Source organism: Pteronotus mesoamericanus, unplaced genomic scaffold (genome assembly GCF_021234165.1).
Source record: "Pteronotus mesoamericanus isolate MK-2021 breed Mesoamerican mustached bat unplaced genomic scaffold, CSHL_Meso_final scaffold_582, whole genome shotgun sequence".
NCBI classification, from domain to species: domain Eukaryota; kingdom Metazoa; phylum Chordata; class Mammalia; order Chiroptera; family Mormoopidae; genus Pteronotus; species Pteronotus mesoamericanus.
The window spans coordinates 6,940,703-6,959,649 of NW_026555323.1; positions in this window are offsets into that span (position 1 = coordinate 6,940,703).

The window sequence follows — 18,947 nt, forward strand, 5'->3', positions numbered from 1 at the left end:
GACAGTTGCTAAGAGCTCTTGCTATGGACCAGCTCTTAACCCTTTTTCTCTATTACCTCTATAAGAAAAAAGAATCTTTGTGTTTCTTTCTTTAAAGAGGCAGAAGATAAAAGGGTCTGAAATTCATTCAAAAAATGAAAATGCTCAAAACATTCTCTCTTGGAAAGATTTGCATTTTAATTGGTATCAAGCCTGCAAAGAATGAAGGTCTTAGAGATACTTCTCATCATCAAGGAAAGGGTATAAATCAAACCTCTCTGATGGCTTGATTTGCTGCAGGTATTTAATCTGCACGCACAGCCATAGCTGGATGCAGGGCCACACTGAAGAGCTGACTGCGTTGTTATGCTCCGACTTACAGTCTAACAGCGGGCGAGGGGCTCGGGCGAGGGGCTGGAGCGACCTGCCGAGGGAAGCACCTGAGTGGATGTTTTATTTTGTTTTGTTCCCTCTTTTTTATTGTGGTAAAATACCTATAACATAAAAGTTGTGACTGTCCGGTGTACTCCAGTGGCCTTCAGCACGCTCATGTTGTGGCGCAGTCATCTCCAGTATCTGTCTCCAGGACACGGCCATCATTCCACCCTTAAGCTCTGTCCCCACGAACGACAGCTCCCCATTTTCTCCTCCGCGGCCCCTGGCAACCACCACCCTACTGTCTGTCTCTGTCAAGTTTTGTACAGTGCTTGTCTTCCTGTGACTGTCTTTTTGCATGTAGCACACAAAATGTCCTCGGAGTTTGTCCACGTGGTGGCATATGCCAGATGGCTTTCCTTTTGAAGGCTGAATAACATTTCCTTGTATTTAGAGACCACACTTTGTTTATTCATTTACTCATCGATGGACAGTTAGGTTGCTGCCATGTTTTAGCTATTGTGAACAGCGCCACCATGAATGTGGGTGTACACATCTCTCTTCAAGACCCTGCTTTCCATTTACGTACGTCCCAGAAGCAGAATTGCTGGGTATTGTAGTTATTCTATGTCTATTTTCTGAGGAACTGCCGTAATATTTTCCATGGTGGCCACACCGTTTTACCTTCCTACAAAGAGAGCACAAGGGTTCTGATTTCTCCACAAGTTTTATTTTCTGGAATTGTTTTTTGGGGCTCTTTTTTCAGGATATAGTAGTCATGTTAATCAGCATGAGGTAGAAGCCTCTTACAGTTTTCACATGCATCTCCCTAATGATGAGGGATCCTGACCATCTTTTCATGATCTTGTTGGCCATTTGTAACTTTTTTGGAAGGACTCTTAGTTTTGAGGTCGCCACAGGCTTGACGCTGCAGAGAGCTGACATTCATTCCTGCAGACTCAGAGAAGACAAGTGCTCCATATCCGTAGAGCGCCAGACTATCTGGCAGGAGAGTGCTGATCTTTGCCCAAATGATTTAGAGGCCACAGAAGCGGCCTGTGCAGCCCCCGCCCAGCTACCTAGAGAGCAAAAACAACAAGAACGGAGGTCGCTGGGCAAACCCTCTCCTCGACATCTGTATCTCAGGCCGCAGATCCCCGCTGTGGATGCCAGAGTGGGCTGACCACTTACCATCAGTATACACTCGGGCAACTTAGACATGGTGAGGCCTTATGAGATGGACTTTGACTTGCTTTTCTGCTACATCAGGAAAATGCCTCCTAGCTGTTCACAGAATCAAGCGTTGAATGTATATCAAGTTGTTTTGAAATGTATTTAAAACATTAGAGGAATGTTACTGCTTTGACAACTTATCAGAGAGTGCCTGGTTTTATTCTGGGAGCTGGTGAACCCTAAAGAGCCCTCTGTAGTCAAGGGGTCCACATCTGTGCATTCAACCAACAGTGGATCGGAAATTTTTGGAAAAAGAAAGTCCCATTGTTCCTGACGTGTGCTAGAGAGGCCGTGATGGTTGAATCTGTACTGAATGTGTTCATTTTTTTTTCCTGTCATTACTCCTTAAACAATACAGCCTAACAACTATTTACACAGACTTTATATTGAGTTAGGTATTATAAGGAACCTAGAGACGATTTCAAGGATACAAGAGGATGTGCATATGCTATTTGCAAATACTATGCCATGTCATATAAGGGCTTTGAGCATCCACAGGTTTGGGTGTCTGCCTGAGGTCCTGGGACAAACCCCCAGTGGATACAGAGAGATGATTGTCATCATTAAATCCCTTTTTTGAGTGAGAATAAGATGGTGACTTAATTTTGGTTTCTTCAGTAAGCTTGTATGTTATTAAAACCTCCTCTTCAGTAACGATGGGAGAAGGGAGAGATGTAGCCATGGTAGGATATCCTACTCAAGGGTATGTATGATTCTTCAGATAAGAGGTTAAGCTGTGCAAGCTGCTCCCTCCTTCCCAGATCCAAAATGTCGGGAAGCGCAGATGAGCTCCGGACCGCGAAGGAAGAGTGGCCTCTCGTAGATGAGGACTGCGGTCCGGGGGAGGGATGGAACAGGCCGAGCGCTAGGTGGGCCTGCTAAGCGCAGCCTGCAGTGTATCCCTGCCTCCTCTTCACGGCAGCCTGGTGCTTTCTGAACCCAGGAGGATGATTTTTGCCATTTACATCACATTTTCTAAAAAGTTTGGAAAACATAAGTAATAGAAATTAAATCTGTTGGTAGGCCAAGTGTGTTATGAATCATCGCAATGCTGTGAAGAGTTTGAGCCAAGAGGATATTTTGGTTTTGGACCAATAATACAATTCAGGCCAAAATGGCTTCCAGGTTTGAACTTCCAAGCACACAGTGACAGTTCGCTGCGTCTGCTGGTGGAGAAACGGGGTGATTCCCACCCTTGGGATGAAATAAAATTTCTAGGAAAAATCAAAATTGGCTAGACCGTTTCACTTCTGGAGGGCCGGGGAAGAGGAAAGACACGACGGGGATCATGACAACATTGTGATCTGTAAGTCATCAAGAAACCTTCGTCTATGTTTTATAAATTCACTCCCAGCTGCATAGACGGCACCAGAGGCAAGGACAGCCTCCACGAGAGAGAGAGAGGAAAAAACACACAGAATAGAACTGGGGACCACTTTAATGACAATGTGGTCGTAAACCAGTGTATTGGAATTTCATCAATATGACCTCATTCCCGGTTTGCCATGGGAGAGCCCACCTCCATTTCCCTCCCATCTCTCCCTCATTCTCGCCCCCTTTCCTCTTAAAGAGATGATAAAGCTGCCCGGGCTGCACAGAAGGATAATAAAAACCTGTATCCCTTAAGCTGAATTCAGCCCATTGAACTGCACAAACAGCAATAAGGAAAACAAAGCTAGCAGGAAACGTTTGCACACAGCATCTGTTATGATCACATAACCACGAGACAGCTGTTTAATCCCAACTGTTAACATAAGATCATTTGTGTGTTTGAAGAGCAGTCCCATTTGGATTTCTCCCTTTATTTATTTATTTTCTAGCTTTTCCAAGAGAGAGGCTTTCTCAGCTGTAGGATGCAATTGGTGTTTTCTGGCTTTGTCCCCCTTTTCGCCCTCGGCTTCCGAAACAGGAGAGATGGTGTGGTTTTCTCACTATAAATACTCGGAGGGGAGAGAGGACGGCTGTGTGGTCTCCTCGCTGAGCAGGGCATGGCCCTCCCTCTGCCTTGGGGACCTGCTTTTCTCGCTCCCAAGAACATTCATAAGCCACTCTGGTCAGATAATGGGAAAAGGCCCTCCCAAGCAACGCGTCTGGTGGTCCCTGCCAGACTCTGGTCGGGCTAGAGTGTTCTCAGCACCACCCAAGATTGGAACCAATCCCTGTCAAGTGCAGCTCCCAAACCCAAAAACAAAGTCATTAGGCTCACGATTGCTCTGCAAGGGTCAGGGCAGGGTGTCAGCAGTCTGGGTGGCCTGTTTCAGGGCCTGCTTTGGAGGCCTGAGCGGGATACCTTATAGATGGCTGCTGATGGTGAGTTTCAAAGTCCTACTTTTTCTTCTTCTTTTTTTTTTTCCTATTTACATCATACCTCACTGCCTGCAGCCTCCCACATGCTCAGCAGAGAATAGGCATGTTTCACTGTTGAACCGCAGCCAACATGTCACAGAAGCGGTCGAGCCCAGTGACAAGCAGTACACAGCTGCTCACGTGGTCCGGGCGAGGACGTTGGCCACGTGCACGTGGACAGGCGTCCGCCTTGAGGGCTCCCTGGCATCAGTATTGCGCAACTCTCTCTTCACCTCTTTCGTTCTCTCTTTCATCTCAGCAAATCCTCCATTTTGATCCCAGCATGATAATAACATGTGTGATATAAAGTTTATCTTTCAGGAAAGTTCAAAGCTGAAGTCCTTCTAAAACTTTGAATAAATGCCTTACATCTGATTCTTAAGAAAAGTTCATTTCTAGGTCATAAGAACCTTGGGAATGTAAGGGACTTTTCACTCCTCTCCCACTTTCTTTTCTTTCTTTGTTTAATGCTTAATGTTTAATTTAATTTAATTTTCAACTTTTCTAGAGTATAATTGAGGAATAAAAGTTGCATATATTTAAGGTGTACCACCTGATGTTTTGATATGCATATACACTGTGAAGTGATCACCACAATAAAACTTAATGTTTTCGATTTTAACTTTCAAAAAATAAAAGTTGTTTAACAGTAATGTACATCTCTGAAATAAAAAATATCACAGTAACAAAATTTGAATAACCTCTGAATTTCTGCTGAGCAAACAGCCTCTCTTATTCTCTTTTATGGCTCCAAGTCCTCACAATTATTGCTTTATTTTCCTTTCCTGTCCCTCAAAGAAAAGTCATGAGATTTCCACAGACATCAGTTTTTGAAGATTTAGTAAGAAAAACAAAAGTAGTTATGGTAGCAGTCAAAGTGTATTGACTTTCAGTGTTAGAAAAAATTAAATGCTTAGGTTAGTCTATGGTGTAATTTATTATTACACCTAGATAAAAGGCTTCTACCTTTAGTGTGACATTCTTTATCACACAGAGAAACGTCTGCAGCCCGCTGTGGTGGGTACGGGAAGCCACTGTGGTCCCTACAGATTATTAACATTCATCTTGCTGTTCGACTTCCCCTACATTGGACAAAATCACCCACATCTTAATGGGAGAAAATCCTTTATCGACTGATTCATTTCCATGTTTTGTTTCTGCAGCTAGACAGGATATCCTGTACGGTGGTGAAAAGGGAGGGAAATTTAGTACTATCCGTTTCTGATTTGCCATTATTATTATTGTTCTATCTACTCTTGAGATGATATTCTATTTATCTACTGATTTTCATACAGGACACCTATTTTTGGTGCTTTTTTTAATTCTTCTCTCCCTTCCCATTCTACCCTAGTTAGAACAAAAATTACACTTGGTAAGGAAGTTTCTCTTTGTACCTAAGCAAATCCTGCCATTTCATATTTGTCACTTTTCCTAAAGCTACATCATAAAATTGGTATTATGTAGCCTAAGTGACTGGATACAATCCCCAGTTTCATTTATTTGTTTCATGTAAGTCTGAAAACAGAGAAACCGTTTGTGATTGATTTAAGAAGAGGAACTGCCCAAGTGCAGAGAGAAGTTCTGCTGTCAGAGCAAACGGCCAAAGTCCCATGTAACTCTTAGGTGCTCATTAGTCAGCTGAAACCAGGAAACACGTCCCCCACTCTTCTGTGGCCCCCTCCAGTTACTGCTGTGATGGGAAACGTCAGTGAGAGGAAGACGAACTAAGGAAAACTGGACTCTCAGTGGGACGCTGACTAATTCACATACCACGCTCACCTCACCGGGACACTCACATCCCGTGAAAAGAACCAGATACATCTACCGTAGCCCCAGGAATATCTGAAACAGGCCGCATTGATTTCTGAAACTCTGGCTGAACACTCAAAGTTTTAGAAAAGTATCTGCCTGGATTATGAGGCTTTGTGGCACTTCTGCCCAGTACAAAATGCTACAATTTCAGGCAGGATATGTCTTGGAAACAAAACTTGAGGATTTTCCTGGTTGACACACTTTTGGGCTCTACCAAAGATAAGAGGGGTCTTGGCAAACGACTATTCATTGGGGAATCATGATTTTACAAACGAGCATGTCTGAGAAGAGGAGAGGCAGAAAGGAAACCGCTGGGCATCAGAAGGAGAAACTATCCAATTTGAAACTAACCAAAGACTTCCTATGGCAAGGTAGAGCCTCTCTGTGCTAATATCTTCTTCCTTCTTGCAAAATGTGATCCACGGAGTGGCAGCCCCTTCTCAAACTGGTCAACTTGAATATAAGAAACCAACCCACAAGCAAGTGGGCAGATAGACCCTGGAAGTGTAGTTTAGGAATGTGGACAGCAACCAGCAGGGGGCTATAAACCTGCAGGGCCTGCTCCACCTTCCTCAGCAGCCCGACCCATCCTTTCCCACGTGGGACGGTCCCCATCTGCCCCCCTCCCAAGTCTGTGGTCGCCGCCCCCACCGCCCCCTCCTCCTGTGATTCCACAGGCCTCCCGGCTTCTCCAGGGTCGGGGCCAGGGCCTGCCCAGCTGTGCCATTCTGGGTTCCAACGTGGCTTTTTCTCATCTACATTCCCTTCCCGATTAAACCAGAGACACCCAGGAAGGCTTTGTTTACCCCCTTAATGACTCCCCTGAGTTTTCACACTATACCAATGGTCCTCATGGTTCTAAATCATGAGCCCCTCTGAGATCTTATTCAACACCCTTTGATACAAGACACAGAATAAAATTAGAAGCACCCCAAACCCTTTGGAGGGTGTGTATCACAGGAAAGCTTGGAAAAAGACAAATGCTTGCAATCGCCTCTAAATTGTTGGGCTGTGGCCCCTCTTCACTCCCTCCTCACAGCGCCCCTGGTCTCCCACCCAGCAATACGCCCATCCTATGGAGACAAATGGAACGTCTGTCCAAGGCTGGCTCCTCCCCATTGTCCTTATGGGTCTGACCAGGCAGAAGTCAGGGCAGTAGGCAGGGCAGACTTCATTTTACTTGTCAGAAATATTCCAGGGAGCACTTTATACCTTGCAATATGTATTTTAAATTTGTTCACTGTCTTGGCTGCTTTCTTATTCTGTAAGACCTAAAGTGATGGAATTGATTGGTCATTTGGGCATTGACAACAGGAAGACTCTTTTTGACTTTGAGTTGAAGTAGGTTTAATATTTCAAAAGGCTTTTCATTGAGCAAAAATCCTTTGAGATAATCATCGGATTAAGCACTTTCTGCACTCAGAAAAGAAAACGTATGCCACCCAGTTTCTGATACCTCATTCCCTCGGACAACTAGAATGGTAAATTGAGGCAATTATTCCAAACACCTCTCTTTAATTATAGGGATTGTCTAAGTAAGCAGGTTTGGCGCCTATATTTTTGCAATAATTATCTTAATTTGCACTTTTTGTTGGATGGGAAGATACATGCTTAGCATCCTGGTCATTTATAATGTTGTACCTGAATTATGTAGCTAAAGACATCTGAAAATAGACATTTGTCCAAATGATATGGAACACCACCAACCTGATTTTTTTAAATCTTATGTCCTTTTGAATTTTTCAGATTTCCTATAATAAGTGTGCATTGCATGTATACTTTGAAACAAATGAGCATATCAAAAATTACGTTAAAATAAAATGCCTCGAGTTAATCGGCAGTGTTCCTAAATATGTGGTCTGGGATGGGAGAGGGTTATAGCCGTCTTTGGGGAATGTAATTTGTCACAGAGTCCTTCTGGTAATCTGTGGTACCTGGCCACTTCCTCACTTTAAAAACCACACTGAGTACTAGGAGCTTTTCTAGTTCAATGCACTCAAAGATCATGTTCAAATGTGTAGGGCTGAGCTCTATGAACAGGGCGTTCACTGCAAGTGAGCTGTCTTCCCGGCCTGCCCTATGGGACCCGCTCCTTCTGCTGAAGAAGACACCCTGGTCCTCCTTTTGGCCCGCCTCTCCTCTCTTTGATGAAGCAAGACAAACAAAGGCAAGAAGGGCAGTTACTTTACATGGCTCTAACGAAGGCAGGGCCTCAGCACTGTCTAGCTCCATGGTAGGCGTTGCCTTCATGTTAATGCACTTACGGTCCAAAAACAAACCTTCAAGGTGGAATGTATGGCCAACGCTTGGCTACTGTGTAAGACTGAGGCTCGAACAGGGTGTCTTGTGCCCACATTCATGTCACCAAAAGCACAGGTATGAAATTTGAATCTAGGTCTGTCTGATTCCCAAACCTCCCTGTCTCCTGTTGATTATCTCACAGTCTTCGATGCCATTAGAAGCAACCAGAAAGGTCCTAGAGGGAAATGAGAACTTTTCAGCTACGTGTCTCAAACCAAGAAAGACTCCTGTTCAGTTCTACAAGCTCTACCTGCCACTTGCTATTGAATATTTAAAAACCAACAACAGAAACTTGAGACATGGACAGGCCAGTGAAAAATATAACTTTCTCCCAGAAAAGTATACCTCAAAAATTCTCTTCTTCCAGGATTCACTTTGAGATGGAGCCTCCATTGCCCTTTGTTGTTAGGAAAAGGACAGCAAACCCTAATTATTGAACTTATGTTTGGCCAGATGTCATACTTATACTCTTTTATACATACGTACTTCTCACACCAAACCTGTGATGTCAGTTCCCACCTGAAAAACAAGGATCCCTCCAGTTAGGGAACTTGAATTCTAGATCAAGTGCTAAGAGGCCACAGGTGGATTCTGACCCAAGCCCTTCCATTTCTGTAACCCATGTCTTCACTTTCTATAGCACCGAAGTTCTCAACTTGACCCTCTAGTTATTTGGGGCAGAGTAATTCTTTGTTGCGGGGGGATGTGGGGGTGTGGGAAGGGGATGGGGGTGCTGTTTATGCATTGCAGGACCTTCACCCACATCCCCAGCTTGTACCCACTACTAGGTGCCATTATTACACTCGGAAAATGATAACAACCAAAAATAAGTAAAAATGTCTTCAGACTCTGACAAATACCTCTTGGAGGAGGGGTGGGGACAAAAATCACTCCTAGTTGAGAACCACTGTTCTACTATTTCCATCCAAATTGATCTGAGACAAGAAAAATAACTAAGTGGGCTGGTCTTTGTAGATTACAGTTCAGGGCAATTTTTTTTTTTTTTTTGTTATTGTTCTTGGAGTGAGTTATAGATTCTGAACAATAAAAACCTGAATTTTAAGAGAACATAATATTCACCTCAGTTAACAGTTATACCTGCCTATCTCCTAGAATGAGGGAGAAAAATAATAGCTAGAAGATTTCTGATTAATTAGGTTAAATGGGATAGGATTTTGTGAAAATTCAGAATTTTTTTTCCTAGTTACCTAACCAACCACAATGAAGGAGAAATTGTTCCTATTCACCCAATCAGATATGAAAGCACTGAATAAAGGCAGTCTTTGAAGAGATTTTGAAATGTATTTTCCACTTCAGAATTGAGAAGCAGCCCACAGAACATGCTCTTATTTGTAAAAAGCCACAACAACTGAGCCTATGAAAATATCACAATTGCTCAGCCTAGGGAGACAGTCAATCTTCAAGAAGACTCGTATCTCACAATATGGTAAGTGGCTGCTTCCTACCAGGAGTGAAATGGATATTTCTAAAGAAAGAGAAATGACACTCCAAAGCCCAGGTGAAAGGAAAAAGGAGAAGAAAACATGGCCTTCAGAACTTTGCAGAAACCCCTGGCTTCCCCCAGTTATTCCCCGGGGTCCACTGGTACCTGCTCTGCACTGCGCCAACACGAGGCAGCTGGAACATCCGCCTGTATCTTGGCAAAAACGTTCGTGTGCTGGCCCCGCCCACGTGGCCTTTCAGCGTGTCCTATCTCTGTGTGGCTGGGCATGTCCCTATCAGGCAGGCCTCTGACAACACAGAGCCATTCAAGCTTCCTCCTCTGACCTGGTCCCATCAACACTCTAATGCTGGAAGGACGCCATAAATACCGTTTGCCCATTTGGTAGCATGGAATAAAAGGTCTTTACAGGAAGTTATTATTGACAGTCTGCAACGAAAGGGGTCAGAGCTTTGCTTCCTGCCCCGCCCTAGGCTGGGGCAGGTGGAGGGTCTGTGTGAGGAGGAAGCCCTACCAAGCCTGAGGGGGGTACCAGGGTGTCCCCCTACTGTTATATGACCAAGAGGTCTCCGTTGTCCCCAGAGCCTGCACTAAGTGTACCTGAAGGAGACCGAAGGGAAAAGGGGATGGAGCAAAGTGGAAAATGTTCACCTGCCGAGAAAGTGACAGGGAGTCCTTCAAACCCAGAACTGAACATCCTCAGAACTGCTGCACCCCAAGGAAGAGTGCTTGCCCCTTGCCCGCAGCTGCCCAGCCCTGTCTCTCCACCCTGAGCACTAGTCTCTCCTTCTGGAAACTTGCTTGCTGAAGAAAAGTTAACTTGGCACTCCTCTTAAGTATTGACTATCTGTCTTAAGCGTGAGGGCTGTAAATTCTCTCTCCTAAGATCCAAGTCGATTTGTTATCAAATCAGGCATTGAGAAGCTGATTCATTGCTATTCAGCGCTAGGCTGATTTATATGCAGAATGTAAAACAGATGCCTTATGTGATACATATTTATGGTGAGTGCTGTTCTAGGAAGATTTATTACGGATTCCTTTGTCGGGGTTTGCATGAGCAGAGCCATGATGACTTGTATTTCCTCTCAGCTGCCAATGCCAAACTCATTAAAAAGAGGTGTGACTATTAATATACATTGTAATACTGACAGGCTCTAATTTATAACACCCTGGCTGCTTGGAGTATTCTCCTGACTGGAGAGGAGGTTCCTGCATTTCCTGCTCCGTAGCTAAATGGTACAAATGTAGGGATGTATATTCTCTCCCGCTCCTTCTCCCTTCTCTCTCTCCCGGTCTCTCTCATGCCTCTTTGTCTTTTCCAGTCATCTACATCACGTCACAATCTTCTGGGGGGAAAAGGAATTCTATGGTGACCTTTTACGTCCTATTCCTCTAGGTCACACACGCCAAGACTTTGCAGCAGCACAGAGTGCGCTTCCATGCGGGGCCCTTCCCACTGCAGGCGCGCTATCTGCCTGGGCCGGACGAGCAGGGAGGAAGTTTGGAGCTGGCCCCTCGCGCGTCTTGGCAGTGACCGGGTCTAACACGAGGCTCTCGAGTTGAAGAACACACGTTGCCGTGCGCATGGGAATCAGAAATCCATTGCTCAGAGGGCAGCGTCAGGCGGGGGCCGGGGGAAGCTTGGGATTAATAACCGGCATCCGCAGCAGACGGAGCCGTTAATCAGGCGGGGGTGAAGGTAAGCACAGTGTTACCTGGACAGGCCCGAGAGCCCGGGCTGTACCCGGGAGGTGGTCTGACCAGTGGGCTTGGATGCCATTAGAGTAATGACACCAGACAGACAGTGTGGCGGGAAATAGCTTTTCCTCCGTCCTAATTTTGAGATAAATGACTTCCCAGAGAGAGAAAGCGGTGCACGTAGCACTAGTTTTGATTTCAGTGTCTAGAGCCCCTGAAAAACCCCTTACAGAGATGATGCGGGAAGTCGCCACATATAAATGTGTTTTTAATGATTCCATGGAAGGGTGTTTTGGCTAAAATCGATTTCTGTTGGATCTTGAAGAGCCGAGGTGAAAGAAATGAGACAAGTGGGCCGGCATCATCCTGTCTTCAGGACGCAGGGCTGGGAATGGGTGAGATGGTTGAGGCACCCAAAGCCTCAGTGATCAAATAAGCAATATGGGAACGCAGTCTACTAATACATAAACATGAACGCGAAAACCCATCATGAACAAAATATCAAAATTTAAAATAAGAGCAAAGAATGTTGTGAGTGTGGCTGGAGACCTCACCCTTCCTTAGGCCCTCTTTATTTAAAATGTCAACAGGCCTCACTCGCCGCACCCTAATCCCAGGCGAGGCCTAGCCCGTGCTGGGCGTAGCATCACCTACGCAGTGAAAACCGTTCCACAGTGAGTGGAAAGAGTGGTGGTGGGCATGTCTGAAAACCAAAGGGTGACTTTAAATGAGGCCGCCCATCACACCTTTTAAAATCAACATGGCGCCATGTCCCCAAAGCACTTCTCACCTGCAGCTGATTTTCTTCAGTAACAAATTAAAGGGGGTTTTAAAAGATTATGATTTCTTTAGGTCCAAATAGTGCTGATCTAGGGAATCTCCCCAGATATCTCTCCATTCCATGCGCATGTTTAACCACTTATTTCTAGACAGTATCCCATGGGAATCATTAACATGTCAAATAATTTAATGGAATATATGTATAACCTGTACATTTTAATCCGTATTTTTTAAAAGACATTGTCAAAGTCCCACTTGCTGTCCTGGGCCAGAGTTAGAGGAACGTCCACATCCCTGACACCAGGAAAGCATTTTGGGTTGTTTTCAGAGATAAAATTCTGCAAGGAGAGGGAAAAAAAGCTGCAATCTTGCCACACACCACAAAATGTTCTAGGCTTCCTATTATAAAATTAAAAAAAAAATTGGCATCTGAGATCTCCTAGATATGAATAATTTTTGCCTGTGTGAACAGGGATGAAATCTTCTCTCTCTAATTAAACCCCCACGAGACTCAGGCTGCTTTGGAGTTGGTCGCACTCAAGAGAATGCCTTTCTCCTCGCCTGCTCCTCCTCCCCTTCCGGCTTGTGTGGGGCTTCCCAGAACCCCACTGACAAGCTCAGAAATGTCAGCAGGCTCTTTCAAGCCACATGAAGAGGGTGGGTAGCTAGATAGCCAGGCAGCCAGATAAGAAGGGAGTGTTTCTCTGGCCCTGTGCAGATCACGTGGTTCCCTAGAGGTGTGTTTAAAGAAAGGAATTAAATCGGTATTGTCACAACCCAATTGACATGCTTCACAATAAGAAAAGCCATCTAGTGTATTAATATTCTAGACTATTCTTTTTGACTAATATGTTTCCCTTCTACACTGAATAAAACAATAGCAAAGATTCTCCTTTAAAAATACCATTGATATGTGGTATTCGTCTAACTCTAGCATTCTTCTTCCATAAATTCTCACTTCCAGTCATTTGGATGCCAGTCCAAACAGCTTGAGAAACAAGGCCCGAAACCTGCAGAACCAGTCTGAGAGGACAAGGGTTCCCAAAGGTTACCCAGAGACAGCCTGGTGGCAAGAGGGCTCAGGAAAATCTGTCGCTGTGGCTAGAGATCAAATGTGGGTAAGGAGAAAACCTCTCTCTTTGTCTGAAGGAGTGACCACATGTTGACAGCTGGAATTTACATGGCTCCGTATTCAACGAACTAGTGCCTTCCCTGCATTCCGACATCAGCAACACAATAGTGGCCTAGAAGCAACGTGACGCATTACACACGGTCCAGCGGCCCTGTCCACTCTCCGCAGACCCCTCCCCCTCAGCCTTCTCCATCTGCCCCCAACGAGGCCTCCCACGTGTGCGCGGCAGAAGCACGCACCCATCGCATGGCGTCTGTATTATGGGTGCTTGATTTCATGGGCCTTCAGAGGCTCCCCTGCCTGCAGCGTGTGAACTCTACGCTGAAGATGAAAAACAAATAAACGAACAAAACCCTACCAGGACAGGATTAAAAAAAATAATAATCCCTCCTACTTTGATAGTAGCTCAAAAAAGGCTGTACTTGGTCAATGTTGCCCACATCAAAAATCTTGTCAACATCACAAACCCTCTGGACCTTGGGTGTACATGGCTTTCTTTATGAAGTTGAACACAAAGGAAATGTGACCTGTGGGGCGACTGGGGCTATAATTAGTGAGAATGGTTTCTACTGCCTATTCTGAAAAAAATTAGTCATTTGAGAAGAAATGTGAAGTTTCATAATATCTAACAATGTGCAACATTTTCTTTGAATATATATTTACATATGTGAATATAAATACAGATTTTATGTATTGCATATGAACATATATATATATTTATATATCCATAATTTGGGTAACACCATACACTTCTTGGGTCAGAGCTTCCATTAAGAAGCCCCAGAACTTTTCCAAGGGGGATGCTATATTGGGAACAAGGTCTGTTTATAGTGATAGTGTATGTTGCTTAGCAAAGCCCAACAAAGAATATAAGACATATATAAAACGGTCCCTTGGCTTGTATTAACAGTCCATTCAGTACAGAAGCCTCCCTGTTTAAAACATTCATTTTACTGATTATGAAGTAATGCATTAGTACTTCGCACACTACACTATGGTCTTAAAATATTGGAAAGGGGGTAAAAAAAGGCTTTATACATTATGAAGCAGTCATTAAACTTTAATCTCTGCCACTAGGGGGCAGAATGAAGTTCCTTTCTAAAACTGACTGCTAGGCAATCAACCATCACATCATTGTAACATTGAAGGCACTTCAAAAAGACTCAGATGTTTAACTATTGTGCTAGTGATCATACATTCATATTGGGCTGCAGGCCAAAAGAGAGGGGAGAAAAAAAAGCCAGAGATTTGCAGCTGAAAAGCTATAAAGTGGTGAATTTTACCTTAGAGCAAAACCATCTTCAGTGACAAAATTTCAAAGGCCATATGTATGCGATTTTCATGAGAAGCAGACGAACCTAAATTTCTTTGTTTAACTGGAAGCGATCTTCCTCACAGAACAGGCAGGTTCTCCTCTGTTTATTGTGCTGTTACCGACTTCACCTCCCTTTTGGGGCTGGCAATGAAGGGTCTCAAGGTACTGTTTAATGCCAACAGGTATTTCATCAACACCGCCACCTCCGGCAGCCTCAGGAACGATCACACTCAGGCGCAGCATCACAGATGAACAGCGGGTTCTGAAAACAATAGCGTGTTTTTCTTTTTCCCTTTTAAATTAAACCCTCCAATCCAACCTTTATTCAACGGTAACAGCTCAAAGTTCCCGACCACATTTTGCCAAGACAGACAATTATGATTTTTCCCCCCAGGTGGTTAAAACACTAAACGTGATGAATCAGTAGGATTAGGGAGATTATTTCTCACAAATAGATCTCTGATTCAAAGGACCGGCTCAGAGCTTTTGAGACTTGATAGCCAGATATGTCTAAGATACTCTACAATATTAACACACCAAGACATAATCCATGCCATGTTTCTAAATTAATAAAGTTAAGGAATACATTTGGGATTATGGGCAAGATCCACCTGTTGGCTAGACATTGTAAGAGTTTGCAAACTCAGACTCAGACATCTTTTTTGTTTTTTTTTTTCAAGACAGATGTAGCTGGATTCTTATTTTCAGTAAGCTGTGGTCCTAGGAAAGCTGGAAAAGTCCCTCGTGAAGGGCTGAGTTTGGCATCTCCCCAGCCCCCACCTGGTTTTCAAAGCACAAGAGAGTTTTGTAAATAGACATAGTGCCGAAAGGAAAAAGTCTTCCTTTTTCCATCAGGACTGTTACTTGATACATATCAATATTTCCTGTCTGCTCCCACAAAGCAAAATCTTGGGCCTTATGGTTCCCTTAGGTGGCTAAATAGCGCTTGCTGAAGTCAGCGCGTTCCAGACCTTTGATGTGGCCTGACAGTTGACTGGGGGAAGGCCCGCTAACTTTCTTAAAGTGTGCGGTCATCCGTTTGGCGGCCGATGCTGGGGGTTCCACGTGAAATCCCCTTGAGATAAATTCATACTTGCTCAGGGTGATTAGGCGTGCAGCTTGGCTGGCTCACTTGTTTTTAAAAGCCGGACATTTGGGATCAATGCGGGGTTGATGTTGTCTTCCATTAACTACCTACTCTGCAGTCTCCAGGGCTGGTGGAGGAAGGTGCAACCCCAACTAATAAATGAGTAAAGAAAGAAGAAAGCAAAGAAAAGAAACTTTTCCTCCCTCCCCCCAAAGATGACAGGCTGAAGTTGACAACCTAATCCTTCAGGCTTGTCTTACTCACTGAAAGGCTCAAGTAATGTCAAAGGAACCATCTGATAATCGTCTTCATGCCAAACCTAACAGCTTTATTGCAACAAGAAACTTTCACATTAAATTTCCATGTGTTTTCTTTCCACAATTCTTCTTAACTTTACAGCCCACCCCCACCCCCCCGTCCCTCCCTACCACCAAAGAAAGATAAGTCTTCCCTGCTTCAAAAACCAACTAGAAACTGCCACAGAGGGCCAGCTGGGTTATAGTCAAATTAGTGGATTGTTATTACCTTGGGGACATTGGAAATCAAGCTTGTTACTGGCGGGTCCTGTGTCTGTAGGAGTTGTTAATAGCTAAAATTTAAAGGGTGTTGGTCAATCAACAGAATGTTATTTTCCTAAGTGGGCAACTGCTATTGCTATTTGTCCTTTTTTTTTTTCTTTTACTTTGTTGCTGCTGCTGCTACCTGCCACCAGGTTCACCTCTAATTTTAAACTCCTTTATAATTAGAAATAAAGCCAGTTTTCACAGAGAAGGAAAGGACATTTTTCTGTGAGTTTAAACTCTTGAACTAGAAGATCGGGTGGGTGGGTTAGGAATCTCAGAAGAAGAAATCTTCTAGGAATTGGTATCAAATTGTTAAGGGTACTTGAAAATATACTAAATACAGACATCATAATATAAATCAGGGCAGCTTATTCTTTGTCTATTTTTTGGATGTTATGGGGACAGTCTTTTCTGTTAAATAGAAATCTTTCTGTGCTTAAACTTTGTGACATTGTTGGTGGGACTGTTTTACATTTTTGAAGCTAAGGGATCCATTTAAGAATTTTAAAATTCTTAAAAGAAAAAATCCATGGGGTTTTGTTGTTGTTGTTGTTTTAGGTGAGGATGGTCTTCCTTCTCCACATTCTGAAACCAGTTTAAACAAAAACAAAAACCAGATAACAAACTTGCAAGGAAAGCAGAATAAATAAACAGTCTTTTTCTGTAAAGTAAAATATTTCCCCAAGGTAAGTTACTTTTCCAAGGGAATTACAGTAGATCGCAATAGTGAATAGCAGGCGTTTTCTACCAGTTTGATTAATGTTTAGGAAAAAACAGATTCTTGGAAAATTAGTCTATTGTATAATTATGTGTCTGATTGGAGCAGCATAGCGTCTTAGTTAAAAATCTTTTAAGAAAAGATTTTCCCATTTCCTTCTAAACATTTGCTAATTTAATTGTGTTAACTCTCAGATCTGCATTATTGGTCAGGTGGCTGCATTGATTAGGGACAGGCAAGGATAGAAATTTCCACCTCAAGCAGCTCTTATCAAGCATTTAATCAGGTAGTAACCTGAGGTGCAAACATAGGAGCAAAAAAAAAAAAAAAAAGGTGTTTTCCAGTAAGATCTCTCACAGTATATATTCCTAGGCTATTTTTGAAAACGACACCTAAAGTTGCCTCACATCGCTAATAAACTCTATACTGTGAGCTACGGAGGCTTCCAGGATATTCGGCCCAGTTTGTTGTATTTTCCACATTTCTATATTTAAAACAAATTCCCTACCTACCCATCCCCTCTCTGAATTCAGGGAAACACAAATCAGCTTTGCACTGAAATGAGTTTGTTTTGCTTTCAAGCCTAGCATTGCTTTTAAAATTGTTCAGCAGGGGGGAAAAAAAGGCCACTCGTATTAGCTTTAAACACCAGCTACACAGTGTCTTCCTACATAATCTAGGTTTTGTTTCACTCTCAGCCAAGTTATTCTATATTTATTTATAGTGGGTTTCATAATGGGTTTATTGCATATATGATATTTCAAGTATCACACATAAAACAAGCACACATCTATGAGATAAGCCTCTGGGTATGTGTGTATGGGTATGTATCTGTGTGTATAAAATATATGAAAGAAGCCCATGATAGGAAATAACCCAAGTGTGTGAAAAGCAAGAACCCTGGCTTTGGCGTTATGCTATGTCCATTTTACAGAAGGGACGCTGAGAGGAGAGCCCATCCAGAAGGCGGGCACCAGTGTGCAGGGACAGCGCCGTCAGCTGGAAGACTGGAGCTTCCATAAATGCCACAGTTCCCAGCGAACATGCCAGTGAGCTGTTTTGGCAGAGGTGTGCTTGGGAGGCCGGGGCTGGGACGGAGAAATGCAAAGTAAGCCTAGGAGCATCTCTTCTTGAGAACCCCAGAGGGAAACAGCCCACCCAGGTCCATTCCCCTGTCAACAGAACCCTTTCTGAAGCACAGAACATGCAGGCCACTCAGAAGACAGCGGAGGGATTATTGCCTCTCTCTCTCTGGCTTGGGAAGTGTTTGCAACAGCATCCTCCTCGCTGCAACAATAAACATCTCCAGCTGCAAGAGCACTGCTGAGCAAGCCTGGGCAAAGCAGTTCAACTCCTTCCCTTTGGCCAGCTTAGGTCTCCCCTGTAGGAGGGGAGCCCCGGGAGCCGGCCCTGGAACTGTCCCCAGCCGCACAGCTCTGTGCTTCCCGAGGAACCCCTGCCCTCCCCCATCCCGCCTCTCCACTTTTGTTTTATTTACGAATATGTTGCCAGAATTCCAATGAGTTATCTATTCTGTGGTCCAGTCATTTTCCCACCGCGGCCTTGTCGCCGGCTGACTCAGGGTCCAGTCGCAACAGTGAGAAGAAAAGAGAAGAGGGAAAGAATTCTTTTCAACTTTTTTTTTATGTTTCACTCATTTCTCTCTCTGTCTCCCCCAGGCCTCCTCTCCCCTCCTCTGCTCCCTCCCCCCCAGCCTCCGCGCTCTCCTTTACCCCTTTATGTTACAGGATCGCTCAAATTGAAGATCAGGAGGGTCCTATAGGGAATGCATAGGATCCCTGGGAGAAAAAAGCCCCCAACAAGCTATACACCAGATGTATAACGTTATATGGTCAAACTGGCAAACACAAAAGCTGAAAAACAAAAGGCGTGAATTAGGGAGAGGCATTCAAAGGCGTGTTTTCAAAACAGCCCAGCCAAGAGCCTGGATCCCCCTCCTGAGACTAACTGCTTGAAAGAAAAGGTGCTAAAGAAAGAAAGGAAAAGGGAAAAAAAAAAAGCCCATTTTTTCTAATTAGCTGAGGCCTAACAGGCCCTGAATTTCGCAACTAGTTTTCATCAGGGGGGTTGTGGCTTGTGAAAATGAAAAATATGCTTTTGAAACCTGGGATGTAGGCCCTCTTCG